Source organism: Ictidomys tridecemlineatus, chromosome 15 (genome assembly GCF_052094955.1).
Source record: "Ictidomys tridecemlineatus isolate mIctTri1 chromosome 15, mIctTri1.hap1, whole genome shotgun sequence".
NCBI lineage: Eukaryota > Metazoa > Chordata > Mammalia > Rodentia > Sciuridae > Ictidomys > Ictidomys tridecemlineatus.
Genome location: NC_135491.1, coordinates 55,738,709 through 55,756,431, shown reverse-complemented (window position 1 = coordinate 55,756,431; position 17,723 = coordinate 55,738,709). Strand labels below are relative to the sequence as shown.

Here is a 17,723-nt window from a genome sequence, read left to right as displayed (position 1 = left end):
ACACCTCCTGGTTCTGCCAGTCTTCCCATCCTCCAGTGATTCTTACCAAACCAAATATGGAGTTTGTATGTGTGTGCATGTGTGTTTTCTCCTCACTATAGCATCTTGCAATTGATACTTTTTCCTTGCAGAGTTTCTTGTCCTTCCTCAGTTAGAGATGCTACATCCATAGGAGAAGAGCTTCTTAGTATTGAAATCTCTTGCCTTAAGTTCTACCTCCATTCAAAAGTTAAATTTGCAGACTGAATATTTGAATCCCTAAAACACAGCTCATACTCGTGTCTGACATTTATTAAGGCTCACTGGTTAAGGCTGACCTACATCCTTACCTCATACTCTGCCCTAGGTCGGATGGATGCTTGTTCATATGTAGGCTTTCAGGTGCTCTAGCTAGACACCCAGAAAAAAACTGGATTCAGCATTTGCTCTGTGACTCAGGATTCAAGCAATGAGAGTACTGCTTCTCATAACGTGTGTGAAACAGGGAATTCACTGAAATTCAATATTGGACAATTAAAGTCTCCTAGAGACTCAAAGCTTCAGGGACATTGAAAAAAAAAGAAGAAAAAAGAATACTCTGAAGGCAAGCCAATTAGAATGGTGGCGGCAAACTGGTTCATCAGAAAGGGGAGGTATAACACAAACAGAGAAACACAGTGGACAAATTTGGCATGGAAAAATCCACAGAATAAAAAAGCTCCTGAACTTAATTAATTTAGAGGCTGCACATCAAACTGGTATTTGCAAAGTGATCTGGGTTTCTCAACTGGCAGATGGAGAGCTGAGGTGGGCGCCATCTTGAGGAGGCCATGCAGCAGCCTGCTGCTGTGGGAACCCAGGAGATCATAGCAAACATTGCATTCTGCCTTGGAAAGGGCCTACTGTGTGGCCTAGGGTGTACTTAGCAGAATGTGAGTGAAACAGTACAGAGAAGATTGTACCCAGGTTTTCCAAGTCAGAGATACAGTAGGAGTGCAATTTGCTTTCCCTTTGAGTCTGGAAGTTCATGTGACCAGCTAAAGAGGGGCAGGAAACAGAACAGGTGGGCATGAATACTCAGGGACTAAGCCTGGGAGTGCCATGTCCATGGCAGCACGTGTGAGAGACCTGTGGAGGGCTGGCTCCACTGCCCTGAGAGTAGAATTCTTGGATGCTCCTGAGATCCAGACTCCCAGCAGAGATCAGCATCTGCCTGGCCCAGAGATATGTTGACCTGATCTTTCTTTTTTTTTTTTTTTCTTTTCAACAATCCTAATTGGCTTCATTTTTAATTTTAAAATCAGGTAACACTTCATTCCATAAAACAGAATCAGTTTTCCTATGAGCCAAGCACTCATCAAAAATAATTTGATGAGTTAACATCAGATTATTTATTTTGCTTGCACAAAATAAGGACAAGGGAACTTCACTATTTCGCCAGTTGAGAATGGCTGTTCTCCCTCCAGTCCAGATTTCTCTTGGAGGACCAGATGTGTCAGCTTGGTTTGATTGACTCCATGTTGTTGTTGTTGTTTTCCCCTGGAATATTGTCTCTGTTGAAAAACTGGCTTCATAAAGAAGGTGGGAGCAGGAAAATTTCAGAATCCAAAGCTTAAAAATAAGTCTTAGGCAGTGTGGGGTTATTTTCTGTCTCTGGGAGGGATCATCCCTCCCATGTCTGAGGCCTGGGGACAGAGGCAAAGTCCCCAGCTGCCTATCCAGAAGATGCCACTCTCAGTAGCGTCTGGTGTCCTGACCTGTGCTCGCCCAGGATGACAGTGGGTAAGGAGCAGCAGGTCACAGGGGCCCCCTGACCTTCTAGGAGACAGCTCTCCCTGGGCAGACCCCGGGGCTGAGGGTCAGCAGCCAGGGGAAAATCATGTCAACGACTGTCCCTGCTGTGGTCCCTGAGGTCCCGGGGCAGGGATGCAGTCCCCAGCCAGGCCAGGTGCCTGGCTAAGTGAGGAGAAAGACGGTGTCCCTCCTCAGGGCCTGGCCACTGCGCCTGGTCTCACTTCCTCCCTGGCACTGCCTGGAAGGGGAGAAAGTGACACCCAGGAGAACGCCGGAAAGTGAGGCCACCGTCACATTCAAGTTCAGGGTGCGACAGCTCAGTCTGCCCCCAATAGGCCCCATACTCAGCTCCTCTTCATGGGCCACGTCCCTCCTGAGGGTCATGCCCTACCCTTTATAGGCACAAGGACCCAGAAGTTCCAGGGACATGTCCATGTTTAGGCCCTCGGATCCGGAAGTTCCTCAGACATCCATGTTTAGGCTCCCGGATCCGGATCCGGAAGTTCCAAAGGTGCACGTCCATGTTTAGGCTCCTGGATCCGGAAGTTCCTCAGGCGCACATCCATGTTTAGGCTCCTGGATCCGGATCCGGAAGTTCCAAAGGTGCACATTCATGTTTAGGCTCCTGGATCCGGAAGTTCCTCAGACATCCATGTTTAGGCTCCTGGATCCGGATCCGGAAGTTCCAAAGGTGCACATCCATGTTTAGGCTCCTGGATCCGGAAGTTCCTCAGGCGCACATCCATGTTTAGGCCGTAGCATCCGGAAGTGCCTCAGATGCACGTTCATGTTTAGGCTCTAGGATCTGGAAGTTCTTCAGGCCTCCATATTTAGGCCCACGGATCCGGAGGTTCCTCAGGTGCACGTCCATGTTTAGGCCCCTGGATCCGGAAGTTCCTTAGTTGCACGTCCATACTTAGGCCCCCGGATCCGGAAGTTCCTCAGGCATCCATGTTTAGGCTCTAGGATCCAGAAGTGCCTCAGGTGTCCATGTTTAGGTCCCTTGATCTGATCTTTCCAGAGAAGATACCACCCAGCAAACTCCTCAAGTCCCAGAACTCTGTAGCAGCCCAAGCCTTTTCCCCTGTGCATTAATCTGGTCTGCCCAGACAAAACTCCCTTCAATGGTACTACTTTATGCTGGTGAGAAGGGGAAGCTGAGAGCTATTTCAACCAGCTGCAGTGACCATCCATCCTCATCAACAACTTTGACCACCTCACTGGAGACAATTCTTACATTTTTCATTAAGATTTGTGTGTGTGTGTGTGTGTGTGTGTGTGTGTGTTTTCTTGCTGTGCTGGTTAGTTTGCAGATATATATACCTATACATTTTTGTTTCTTTTTCTCATTTTAAAAATTTTTTCACAATAGTTATTTTTTCTTGTCTTTTAAGAATTAGGGGTTTTTAAAATTTATTTTGGTTGGGTTTGGTTTTTGTTTATTTATTTCTCTTTTTCACTTACTCTACTTTATTCTCCAATTAACAGTCAAATCTCTTCCCTCCCTTTGTGTTTTATTCTGTTTAACACCTCCTTCTTTATAACCATCATTTGCTACATCTCTTCTGCATTCTCTCTGTTCACATTTTGACCATTATAAGTTTTTCTTTATCTTCCTATCACATTTTCTTTTCTCTCACTGAACAGTATTTTTAGCATCTTTTAAAACTATTTGATTGATAGAATTCCTGCCTCTACCATTCACATTGTTGCAGTTACTAATACTAATACCAATACTGTGGATTGCACAGTTAAAACCTGCTTTAATGCCAAATCTAGTTCATGGTTATTTATTGTTTTGCTGTCCCCAACATTTCTGATTGTGGTAGTTAACATTGTAGATGTCATAATCGGCACTAGGCATTTATTTTAATTCTGTACATTGGTTGCTACTATTGTTTGTTTCCCTCTTTTCAGTGAGATTCTGGGAATATACAGGGACACTACAAATTCACAGGGTACAGACTCAACTGCAGAACTAAACCCAGTCAGATACAGCACACCTTGCCACTCACAGTTTAACCATACTCAAAGTAAAACTATAATACAGAGCTGAGGATATAGCTCAGTTGGTAGAATGTTTTCCTCACATGCATAAGGTCCTGGGTTCAATTCCCAGCAACAAAAAGAAAAACAAAAACAAAAAACTTTAATACAAAGAATAGAAGAAACAAAAATTCCAAACTGGTAAAAGTAGGAATGGTTAGCAAAAAACCTTAGGTTCCATTTATGAACATCCACTTTTATAACAAAAACAGAGAGAATTAACACAAAGGCTGTGAATACCACTACAATGGGTCTCAATCTAGATCATTCTAGGACACTTTGGCAGGAAAATATTGTGCTAAAAATATCCATTCATAAAAGTAGAAGAGAATTACATCCTAACAGATGCATAAAACCCAACACAGGAATCAAATTATATGAAAAACAAGGTAATACAATGCCTCCTAAATTTCATAATTCACCAGCAACTGACTTCAAAGATATTGAAGCGAATGAAATATCAGATAAAGAATTTAAAAGAATGATTTTCAAATTACCCATAAATTCCAAGAGAACACAGAAAACAACTAAATTAATTAAGGAGATCAGTACAGGGTATAAAGAAATATTTAATAACAGATAAAACTATTGAAAAAGAACCAAACAGAATCCTTGTAGTTGAGATGTATACTAAATCAAATAAAATGCTTAGTTGGAAGTCTCTCTAATAGAGCAGGCCATACTGAAGGCAGAATCACAGAGCTGGAAGACAAAGTATTGAAAATTCAGACAGTATTTTTAAAAAGTAAAGAAGTAACCATGATAAGAATATATAAGAACTCTGGGACAACATTAAGAGACCAAATTTAAGAATCACTGGAATTAAAGATGGATATGAGATGCATGCTAATAGCATGACTAATCTCTTCAGGGAAATAAAAACAGAAAACTTTCCAAACCTTGAGAATGAGATGGACATTCAGATACAGGAGACATTCAGACCCCAAATAGATAATATTGGAAAAAAAAAACTCTCATGACACATTATAATTAAAATACCTAACAAAGAGAGCAATAATAGAATTTTATTTTTTTAAAAAAATTTAGTTGTTGATGGACATTTATTTTATTTATTTGTATGTGGTGCTGAGAATCGAACCCAGTGCCTCACGCATGCTAGGCAAGTGCGCTACCACTGAACCACAACCCCAGCCCCCAATCATAGAATTTTAAAAGACTCAAGAGAAAAAAATGTCAGGTCAGGTCACAATTGGAATGGTATGTCCCAAGCCCTAAAAGAAAATAAGTCAACAAGATCACCATATGCATCAAAGCTATCCATCAGAATTAAAGTAGTAATAAAAACTTTCCAAGATAAGCAAAAAACTAAATAGAATTCAAAAATACTAAGCCAGCACTACATAAAATATATAAAGAAATATTACACAGAGAAGAATCAAAAACAAACCCCAGAGCTCAAAAATGTACAAATCTTAGTTAAAGAGTATTTAAGCAAATGAGAAACAGGACCAAATAATAGACAATAAAATACATAGGAATAAATTTAACCAGGGAGGTGAAATATCTCCACAATGAAAACTATAGAACATTGAAAAAGAAGTTGAAGAAGACACAAGAAAATGGAAAGACCTTCCATGTTGGATAAGCAGAATAAATATTTTTAAAATGGCCAATATTTCAAAAGCAATAAATAGATTAAATGCAATTCCCATCAAAATACCAATGTTCTTCATACAACTAGATAAAATAGTCCTAAAAATCATTTGGCAGAATAAAAGACCCAGAGAAGCCAAAACAATTCTAAGCAAAAAAAAAAAAAAAAAAAGAAATGCTGGAGGTATCACAATATCTGACTTCAAGTTATACCACAGAGCTATAGTAACAAAAACTGCATAATACTGGCATAAAAACAGACACATAGACCAATGGAAGAAACAGAGACAAACCCACATATTTACAGCCACATGTTCCTTGAAAAATAGGTTGAAAACATGCATTGGAGAAAAGACAGGCTTTTTAACAAATGATGCTGGGAAATATAGGTTATCCATATGTAGAAGAATGAAACTAGGGCTGCGGCTAGGGCTCAGCAGTAGAGTGCTTGCCTAGCACATGAAACACCCTGGGTTCAATCCTCAGCACCACATAAAAATAAATAAATAAAATAAAGGTATTGTGTCCAACTACAACCTAAAAATAAATATTTTAAAAAGTTTTTAGGGCTGGAGTTATGGCTCAGCGGTAGAGTGCTCACCTAGCACGTGCAAGGCCCTGGGTTCGATCCTCAGCACCACATAAAAATAAATAATAAAATAAAGCTATTAAAAAAAAAGTTTTTAAAAAGAATGAAACTAGACCCTTATCTCTCACCCTGAACAAAATTCTACTCAAAATGGATCAAAGACCTAGGGATTAGATCAGAAACTATGCATCGCCAAGAAGAAAATACTCCAGTGTATAATCACAGGCAACAACTTTCTCAGTAGGGTCCCTAAAGCTCAGGAAATAATTCCAAGAGTTAGTACATGGGATGGCATCAAATTAACAAGTTTCTGTACATCAAAGGAAACAATTAAGAATGTGAAGAATCTACAGAATGGGAGAAAATCTTTGCTAACTACTCTTCTGACAAAGGATTAATATCCAGAATATATAAACAACTCAAAAACCTTGACACCAAAATAAACAAATAACTGAATGAAGTAAACAGTTTTCAAAAGAAAAAAAATATATGAAATATATATTATATATATATATATATTTATATATTATATATATATAACATATGAAAAAATATTCAACATTGTTAGGTTTTAGGGAAATGCAAATCAAAACTACACTGAGATTTCATTTCACTCTTGATAGGGTGGCAGTTATCAAGAATACAAATAGTAATAAATGCTGAATAGGATGTGGAGAAAAAGACTTTTACACTATTCAGATTGTAAACTTGAACAACTACTATGAAAATCAGTATCTCAGTAAATCAGTTCTATTCCTCAAAAGTTTAGGAAGAGAAACTCCACACGACCCAGTTATACCACTCCTCAGTATTTATCTTAAAGAACTGAAGTAAGTTCCAGGTTTTTTAAAGCATGCCAATAATCCCAGCAACTCAGAAGTCTGAGGCAGGGGATTGTAAGTATGAGGTCAACCTCAGCAACTTAGCAAGACCCTGTCTCAAAATAAAAAGTAAAAAGAACTGAGGATGTGGCTCAGTGGTAAAGCACTCCTGAGTTCAATCCTCACTACCAAAATAATTAAAAATAAAAATCAGCATACTATAGAGGCACATGCATACCCATGTGTATAGCAGCACAATTCACAATAGCCAAGTATGGAACCAGCATAGGTGTCTGTCAATGGGTGAATAGATAATGAAAATGAGATCTGTATGCACAATGAAGTTTATCCAGCCATAAGATAAAAGTTCTCTGCAGGAAAAATGGGTGGAACTTGAAAACATTATGCTAAGGAAAATAAATCAAACACAGGAAATCACAGGTCATATGTTTTCTCTCATATGCGGGAACTAAAGAAGAAAAAGAAAAAGAAAGATAGGAGTGAATCTCAGGAAAATCAAAGGGAGATCAGTAGAGGAAAGTGACCAGAGGGAGAAAGGAAGAGAATAAAAGGGGAAATACTAGGGAATTATATTGGCCAAATTGTATTTTTATATTGTGTGTATGCCTGAATATATAACAATGAGGTCTCAGCATTATGTACAACTATAATGCACCAATTAAAAAATATGGGGAAAAAACTGAGATCCTATCTACCCATAGAGGGAGCAGGAATCTCAAGGACATGGTGTATTGCTTAGGCCTATTTTTTAAAGGTAATCTGAGTGGGGACATTGATCATTTCCAGGTACTTAACAATACCGTATCTTAAATTGGGGATTGAGGCTCAATTGTGTGAAAGTCACACAGCATAATAATAAATAACATGGAACTATAAAATTACATGGAACCATACATAAACACATATCATACATACACATACATGTAGAAGTAAAACTGGGTAAATGTGAAGAAAATTGGTGAATTTTAGCAATACCAATATGCTAATAATATCATACTATAATTGGGGGCATTGAGATATGATATGTAAAGGATACACAAGATCTCTCTTATTCTTGACAGCTTCAGGCAAATCTACATTGAACTCAATAAAACTTTCAATTCAAAAAAGAAAAAGTGCATTAAAGTACAGATACTGTGCTAGTAATCACTACAAGAATACACCTGAGAAAGTCAACTTAAAGAAGAAAGACTTATTTCGGCTCACATTCCTGAAGGTTCAGTCCGTGGTCACTTGGCTGAATCGCTATGGGTTTGTGGTGAGGCGGAGCATCGTGGCAGAGAGGGTGTAATGGAGAACAGCTGCTCACCTCATGGCAGCCAGGAAGCAGAGGAAGAAAGAAGAAGTGGCTGGGGAGAAGACACACCCTTCCAGGGCACAGCCCAGGGACCTATTTGCTCCCGTAGCCCACCTCCTACGGTTTCCATCACCTCCCAATGATGCCTCAGCTCTGTTCCCATCAATAAGGTCACAGCCCTCATTATCCAATCACCTCCCCAAAGCCCCACCTCTGACAGTTGCTGCATGGGGGGGCCAAGCTCTCAACACATGAGCCTTCAGGATACATTTCAGATCCAAACCAAAACAGAGAGCCAGCCTAGTTCATGTCAAATGCCACCATTATTCTTACATTATTATGAATGCTTTAGTCTGCTCACAGAACTTCCTTTGGGGGCATGGCTCATCTTGATAAGAAGGATATCCATCAATGGTTCTGTCCGGCTCATCTAGAAAGAGACGCTGACCAGTCATAATACCCCATTGCCTAGCCACAGAAATTGAGTCTATCAAAGGAGAAGAGGTGTTTTCAGAGAAGGGTCAGAGGAGTTCTGGAAGGAAGGGGGAACTTGACTCTGGAGCAGTGGATTCCTTGGCTCATATGATAGAAAAGAATTTCAGCATGAGCCAAATAGAGACATAGAAGTTTATTTAGGAAAGTAGGTACCCTTTCAAGGAAGAATGTGGGCCATCTCAAGAGGAGCAGACACACTTTGGGGGTCCTGGCTTTTCTTTTAAAGGACACTTGGTGAGAGGTGGGTATGGGAAGGGTATGATATCAGCCTGGCGATCTCAAGATGGTTTATGTTGTCTGATCAATTGCAGGATCCTAGGTTGGTGTGGTCTTCATTACCTGATCAACAGATAATGCTGGCAATTCTATGTTTCTCTTTGCTTAATCTACTTGTTGGGAGGTTCATTAACAGTTTCCATGGAGATTTACAGATTGACCAGGAATTTGAGACTGATAGGTCTGGGAGAGAGACTGGCATAGGAAGTGAGATGCCTAGAAAAGTATATAGAACTTATGAAAAAAAAATGTATTTCCTTGTCCTTCCTGTGTCTCTTTTCTACCTGTACTTTCTGATCTCTTCTATCCTACCTCAGCTTGGGGTGGGCACATGACCCACAGTGAGCCAGGGTCCTTTGGGAAGAACTGATATGTATGATGGAGAAAAGATGGTTGGAATATTTTTTCCTGGCTTCTTTAGTACATTATCACACCATCTTTGGAGGAAGACTGGTTCTTAGGGGGCTGCTTTTGCTACGGGAGAAGGTAAGCTGAGAAAACAAGGGACGAGGGGTCAGAGGTGGGGGAAATTGTGACAACTTCGTCCTGAAGCCTGGTCTCAGCCAAACGGTAAGCTAGTAACTTCTTCTTCCAGTTTTGGTTTAAGCTAATTTGAGGTTTGATCCTGTCACTTGCAAATGAAGAGCCCCAAGGCTTAACTGACATAATTTAAATAGAACATCTGGCATCAAAAGGCTCTCATTAAACTGGTTCCCTTCCGGGCCACACAGATAACCATCTGACTTTTATTTAGGTGATTTTTAGTTTACAAAATCTTTGCATCAGAAAATCTAATCACTTCCTTCTACTATTGGCAAGAGAAACCAAAGACATTACATTATTATTGAATTGTGTAGTAACCACAGTCTAGGGGATTGATCTGTGTTTTCACTGCTTGGTGAGTTTACAGGTGTCAGAGGTTGCCCAGCCAGGAGGCAGGCAAGCAGATCAGGATTCTAGAGCCAACACTGCCTGGGTTCAAATCACAGCTCTGGCCTTAGCCACCTGTTCTCAGGAAAGTGGCTTTGTTGTTTACGTGACTCTGCCATTTAATCTGCAAATTAAGAATAATGATGATACAGGCATCAGAGGGTTGTCGTGAAGTTTCAATAAATTAATAGGTCAGAAGAGTGCCTGGCAGAAAGTGGGCCCCATGTCAGGGCTTCCCATTGTTCGTGCTACTCTGTTCCTCTCAATCGAACCTTGACAGTCCAGGCTCTGTGTGCCCAGGATTTCTTAGCAGGACTGGCGCCCTTGCTCCAGCGACTCTGGGATCACATCCTGTGTGGGTGGTTAAGACCCACCTCAACCTGAGTCACCATCTGCATTTAAAACCCCGAAACCCAGTCCAAGTGATTCTTTTGAACTCCACTACTTAAAGTACCACATTAGGGTTTTGGTCACATATTTCTGATCGTGAGCTTTCCTGGTGATGTTCCACCTTGTTGATGAGGAGAGTGCTAGTTTGAATGTGTCCCCAACAAAAGCATGGGCTGGAAATTTAGTCCTCGGTTCAACAGTGTTGGGAGACTGGGGCCTGATGAGAGCCGACTGGGCCAGGACACTGAGCCTTCATGTCGGGAGGGGTTTGTCACAGAAGAAAGTGTGTAACCCCCCTCTACTTCCTCCCTCTCTCTCCTTCTTTTGCCCTTTTACCTCCTGCCAAAAGAAGGCACTTGCTGGATGCCAGCCCCTTAGTCTTAGACTTTCCACCCTGTGGAGCCACAAGCCAATGAGTTTCTGTTCATTATGAATCATCTCGTCTCAGGTATTCAGTTCCATCAGCACAAGAGGGACAGTGAGTCTGACATGTGGAGAATGATGAGAGTACGTTACATCCCACAGTGTCATCTAAAAAAATCACGTTTTGGACCAAACATTCAAGACCTATTTATCTATTGTACTATATTGAACCCTGTGAAATGGCCATTAGACCTCTTAATCACAAAAATGGCCTATTGTAGGGTCCAACCCCACAGACCCAAGTTCATGGGTGCTGTCATTGATGCCAAAGATCCCTGAGGGTGTAAGATGAAATGAACACAAGGGTACCAGCCTCAACAGCCCAGGACCAGATGGATTTTCAGCCAAGTTCTACAAGACTTTCAAAGACGAATTAACTCCTCAAAGTATTCCATGAAGTAGAAAGGGAGGAAATCCTTCCAAACTCATCCTATGAGGCTAATATCACCCTAATACAAAAACCAGACAAAGACACATCAAGGAAAGAAAACTTCAGACCAATATCCCTGATGAAAATAGATGCAAAAATTCCCAATAAAATTCTGGCAAATAACATGTAAAAATATATTTAAAAGATAGTGCACCACAATCAAGGGGAGTTCATCCTAGGGATACAGGGTTGGTTCAATTTACAGAAATCAAGAAATGTAACTCATCATGTTAATAGACTTAAAAACAAGAATCATGATTATCTCAATAGATACAGGAAAAGCATGTGACAAAATACAGCACACCTTCATGTTCAAAACACCAGAAAAACTAGGGATAGTAGGAACATACCTCAACATTGTAAAAGCTATATATGCTAAACCCAAGGTCAGCATCATTCTAAATGGAGAAAAATTGAAAGCCTTCCCACCTAAAACTGGAACAATACCAGGATGTCCTCTTTTACCACTTCTATTCAACATCATGCTTGAAACTCTAGCCAGAGCAATTAGACAAAAGAAAGAAATTAAAGGGAATCAAATAGGTAAAGAAGAACTCAAACTTTCACTATTTGCTGATGACACAATTGTTTATCTAACGAAAAAGAAAATTCCACCAGAAAGCTTCTAGAACTAATAAACGAATTCAGCAAAGTAGCAGGATATAAAATCAACACCCATAAATCAAACTCATTCTTATACATCAGCAATGAATCCATTGAAAGACAAATTAGGAAAACTACTCCATCCACAAATAAAGAAACCTGGGAATCCACCTAACAAAAGAAGTGAAAGATCTCTACAATAAAAACTACAGAACACTAATGAAAGAAATTGAAGAAAACCTCAGAAGATGGAAATGTCTCCCATGCTCCTGGATAGGCAGAATTAATATTGTCAAAATGGCCATACTCCCAAAAGCATTTATACAGATTTAATGCAATTCCTATTAAAATCCCAATGACATTATTCATAAAAATAGAAAAAGCAGTCATGAAATTTATTTGGAAAAATAAGAGACCCAGAATAGCTAAAGCAACCCTTAGCAAGAAAAGTAAAGCAGGAAGCATCATAATACCAGGCCTTAAAGTATACTACAGAGCTATAGTAACAAAAGCAGCTGGTATTGGCACCAAAATAGACTTGTTTCATTTTAATTTTTACTTAACTGTGGGAATATGGGATCTACCCCCTGAACAGAATTTCAAGCATACGATAGGATTAACAAAAGGCACAATGTCATTCAGGAGAGCAGCAGAACCGGCTCATCTTGCGTTACTGAAGCACTTTGAGAGACCTGCTGTTGGTGAACAGAATACCCCTTATTATGAATCGAAGGCTTGCATTCCCCCCAAATCCATATGTTGAAGCCCTAGCCCTAGTGTAGCTGTATTCGCCCTAGTGTAGCTGTATTCAAAGATGGGGCCTCTAAGAGAGTCATGAAGGTTAAATGAGATCAGGATGGGGGGCTAATCGGATAGGTTAGTGTCCTTTTAAGAACCAGAGATATTCGCGCTCTCTCTCTCTCTTTCACTAGCTGTGTGACAATGAATTTCCCTGGTCTTTTATCTCCCTACCTATTAAATAGGGGTCAAGACCCCTCCCTAAGTTCTGGAATGAGACCTGGAAGACAGGCATGCCTCATTTTAGTGTGTGTGTGTGTGTGTGTGTGTGTGTGTGTATACTCCTTTCTCTCCATCCTCCTTCCCTGCCTCCTGCCTCCTTGCGCACGCGCGTGCGCGCGCGCACACACACACACACACACACACACACACACACACCAAGGACAGACCACGTGAGGACAGAGAGAGAAAACCGTCATTTACAAACCAGGAAGGGTATCCTCACCAGAAACCCACACCTTGATCCATGGCTTCCAGCCTTCAAAACTGTGAGAAAGCAGTTTTCTGTTGTTGTTGCAGCCACTCAACCTAAGTGTCTCATTATGGCAGCCCAAGCAGACAAATTCATCTGTCAACAGCAGGACTTGTTTTAACCAACCGCCTACAGCCCTTCCGAGACCTAGTTGGCAGACCTGCTGTCCTGACTCCCTGTGCGACCACTAATGTCATCCCCCTCACCTTTTCTGCCTCTAGGAGCACTCAGTGAATTGGTTCCTTGACCCCATGTTCCCTGCCTGGAGAGTGAATAAATCCAGAATTCACTTTGTTGACCACATGAGTGGTCATTGTCCTTCCTTTACATTGTGGTATATTATCACTAGGATAAAAATAGGGCACCTGAAGTTACCATTTAGGAACTTACAAAAGACTTGAGATGCTCTCTCTTTCCCCGAGAATGGATTCAAAGCCAGTCTTTGGCTCCCTTGGTGTAGCACAAGCCAAAGTTAGCAATGTTCCCTGGAGTTCTACCAGCCCAAGGTCTTGATGTCAGCGGAGATTTCACAGGACCTCAGAAACTCCACAGACCCACAATAAGCAGCACCTCCATAGTGATCCCTCTTTTTACAACAGGAAGCTAAGAGAAAGGGCTTTGCAAGTCAATACCCAACTAACACAGCAGGGGGCAGAAATCTTTCAGCCCTTCAGCCCCAGGCTGTATCCATCAAGAAAGGGGACCGAGGTGCTGAGCCCGTGGTGCTCAGGAGAACACCATAAGGGCTTTCAAGCAGCTTCTGCCTTCTTCAAAGTCAAGTAGACAACTCAAGGCAACAAAGTTTCTCTGCATGGCACTTTTCCAAGCTGAAGAATACCAACCAGTTCCATAACCTAAGGAGAGGCAGGTCTGCGAATTTCTATTAGGCTCTAGGAGCAGAAACTTAAAATTGCATCTGGTGGTTTCCTTATAATATGACAGTCTCTGGGACTTTGACGAACTGCTAAGTATCACAAAGTTAGGACCTTGTCACTCAAAGTGTGAGTGTGAGCCTCTTGCAGCAGCAGTATCTAGGAATCGATAGGAAACCCTCAGGTCCCACTCTAAACCGTGGAGTCAGAAATTCTTGGGGCCCAGAAACTTTTATTGTGGTAAAATTCACCACTTTAATTCTCAGGTATACAATTCAGTATGCAAATTAGTGGCATTTGATACATTCAGAATTGTACAGCCATCACCTCTATCCATCAAGAATATTTTCACCACCTCCAAAGGAAACCAGATACTTATTACTACCTACTAAACAGTCACTGCACTGGGAAACACCAGTTCTGCTTTCTGTCTCTATGGGTGTGCCTGCTCTGGATATTTCATCTAAAGGGAATCATACAGTAGGTGGCCTTGTGTGTGGTTTCTTTCACTCAGCGTCATGTTTTTTAAGGTCCATCCATACCAGCATGAATCAGTATTTCACTCCTTTTTGAGGCTGAATAATATTCCACTGCATGGGTACACCATGTTTTGTTTATCCAGTGATTCACTGGATGTGCGCGTTGTTTTACCCTTGGCTATTATGAGTAATGCTGCTCTGCAGAGCCCTTCCTGTTCATCTGTTTTCTGTTCTCTTGGGTATACACCTAGGAGTTGCATTGATGGGCCACACGGTCCTTCTGTCTACCTTACTGAAGATCTGTCAGATGCTTTCCGCACCAGCCGCACCTGCAGAGCTTGAGGGTTCCAGTGTCTGCGCGTCCTCACCAGACTGTGTTGTTTTCTGTTTTGTTGTATACAGCCATCTTAGTGGGCACATTAGTTTACTGTGGCTTTCAATTCCAGACATTGTGTTTGTGATTCTCATGCAGCTAAAGCTTAAGAGTGGCCCACAGATGAGTAGCATTAACATCACTCAGACACCAGCACAGAAATGCAGAGTCTTGGGCTCCTCCCAGAACAACTCGGTCAGATTCTACATTTTGACAGGTGAGTCCCTCAAACATTTGTTTGTTTGAGAAGCACTGATGTAGGAGATAGCCCTAAACTGCCAACCCTTCCCAATCATCAGAGTTTAGGGATTTTTTTTTTTTATGCCCCTGCTTGTCTGATAGGGTCTTCTTTGGTGGCCTGGAAAAGTGGGAAGGACGTAGAACTTGGGGCAAAACAGAGACACCCAGTTTCACACCCTGACTCCATCACCTTCCTGCTATTTGAATCTGGGCTAGCAGAATTCCGACATGAAAAATCAATCTCTGCATCCTGCAGGTGTTAGAAGTGCGTAACTTTAGACATGTAAACACCTAACACATCCCACCATGGAAAGCATGGAAGCGCCACTCAGCCTTGCTCTACCCACTGCCCACTGCCCACTGCCCACTGCCCCGACAGCCCTGGACAGTGTCGGGAGGTAAGCCTCAGTCTTGGCGTGCTCAGTCAGGAAGCAGTTGAAGTCCAGCTGACTGATTTTCCAAAAGATTCCCTTGAGGCAGCAAGCTGGAAAGAAGTCTAGGAATGACCGCATGGTCAACCTTAGGCTGAGTTAGATTAAGCCTTGAACTCTACGGTATCCCTTGAATATATGGTCTTGTAAGGCTATCTAAGGCTGCTTCGTTTGGTGTAAGGTGATTTTAATCAGCTTGAGATGGTGGGCAATGATTACTACAACTGAGAGGTCCCTTTCATAGGGTGGAGATACGATGGGATGTGGTTTGTCCCCCAGAGGTGCATGTGCTAGAAGCTTGGTCCCCAGTGTGTGGGTGTTGAAGTGGTGAAAACTGAAGAGCTGGGACTAGTGAAAGGCAGTTAGGAAACTGGGGGTGCCACAGTCTGGCTGGGCACAAAATCGCGAGCCACTCAAGCAGGAACAAACTTTTTTTCCAAAACTTCCGGGAACGCCACGCACACGGCCTTCTCCCGGGCCACACCACACCAACCGGAAATCCCTCCTCCTCCGGAAATCCCTCCTACCGCACTTCCCCAACCAATGGGAACTCTCCGGGAGTCCCCAGAGCTCCAAAGTAGCAGGCCAAGGCGGACAGCAGGGGTCTAATATCCAATTGAATGCACATCTTAACATAATCATTATCATCTCAATGGCTTGCTGGAGTCACCTTTCAACCAAAAAATGTCACGTGTCATTCCTACTCGGCTATGGCTCTTAAGCATGGGGGGTCCATCCTCATGAATGTGCTGGTGCTACCCCACAGAAGAAGACTGGATCTTTGGGACTGGCTTAGTCCCTCCAAGTATGGGTTGCTATAGAACAAGTTTTGCCATCGTGGACCACTCTTGCACACATGCCCCTTAAGCCCATGGCCATTTCCCTTTCTGCTTCTCCGCCATGTTGTGAGGCAGCCAAGGATGCCCCTTGCCAAACACTGGCCCCATGATATTTGGACCTTTCAGCCACCAAAATGAACTGTTTATATAAAGTTCCTAACTTAGGTTCTGTGTTATAACACCAACAGACTGAGATGGGTACTTTCAGTATTTCACTGGCTGTGTTCAGCCTTCAGAGCCTGCAATGCATTTAAACCAACAGCTGAGACCATAGGTTCTCAGCTGGGGAGAATTTTACCCCCCCACCCCAGGGGTCATGTGACAACAGCTGAAGATTTGTCACAATGGGGGTGGAAAGTGGTACTAGGATCTAGTGGGTGAAGGACGTGGACACTGCCAAACACCACCCCCACTATAGGACAATCCCCCACAGAAAGAATTATCCTCTCCCCGAAATGTCAAGAGCACACAGGTTGAGAAACACCGCCCCAGGTGCCCTGGATGCCCTAGAGCCCTTGAAAAATGCTCCCAGGTGTTATATCCCACCCACTTAAAAGATGATAAAATAGAGTCAAGACAAAACAGAGGGCCTGCCCCAGGTCACCCAGCTGATTCAGCAGAGCACAATGCAAATCACGACCAACTCAAAAATCCCTGTGGCCTGAGTCCCTTCAGATGCATTTGCCTTCTCATTGAAGCTCAGCATGCAAATGTGTAGGAGTGGCTACTCGGTAATTTCCCAAGAGGAAAACAGGCAGAAAAAGCTCCTAGGCCTCAGGAACAGGAAGATCATCCAACTGCCTTACCAGGATGGGGGTAAAGAGCATAATCCTGGTGTGGGAGGGACGACGACTATATTATTACAGGGCAAAGTCTCCTAGAGCAGGCACAGCCCCATCTGGAAGTGGTGGCCTGTTGGGGTTGTCCACCCCTCACCTGAGGAGCCACGCTAAGAACTTCAGGGGGATTATTTTATTTAAGCCTCGCAACACCTCTGTGTGGTCAGCACTCTGGTTTCCTCCACTTCGTGGGGAGAAAATGGGAGCTTCGAAAGGCTCTGGGAGTTCTGGGAGGAGGTTTCTGGGAGTGTCACCGGATTAGGAGGTGGAGTGGAGCACCCCGCCCCCCCAAGGGGCCCAACCCTGACAGAGAGGAAGCGATTGAGAAATTGATAAGGACTCATCCCTGGACTGGGGCCCTGGGTAGAGGGAGGGGCCCAGAGAGGGAAGGGCTAGCCGGGAAGAGAAGGAAGGAAAGCAGGAGGAGGAGCAGGGGTGAAGAAAGGAGAGGGGGGTGGAAGTTCACGTGGATGGCCTCCTGTTTGCTCCTGAGATGCAGACAGGAAGTGAATACGGCAGGCAACTGAGCCCAAACACCACTTGTAACCAGGGTCATTTTTCCTCCTGTGCACACTCTTGCCTCCTGAGGAAGGCAGAGCCTGTGGGGGGTTTTGTTTACTGAGCAGCTCAGAGTAGGTGGATGAATATTCTGGGCATTGGGAGGGGGTAGAG

The 17,723-nt window shown here is 42.7% G+C and overlaps 1 protein-coding gene across 5 annotated transcripts in view; it reads right to left on the bottom strand.

Moving 5' to 3' along the window:
• Hsd17b2 (hydroxysteroid 17-beta dehydrogenase 2) overlaps positions 1-17,723 on the bottom strand; it is a 68,049-nt gene that overhangs the window by 5,977 nt on the left and 44,349 nt on the right. The gene's annotated exons all lie outside the window — the stretch shown is intronic.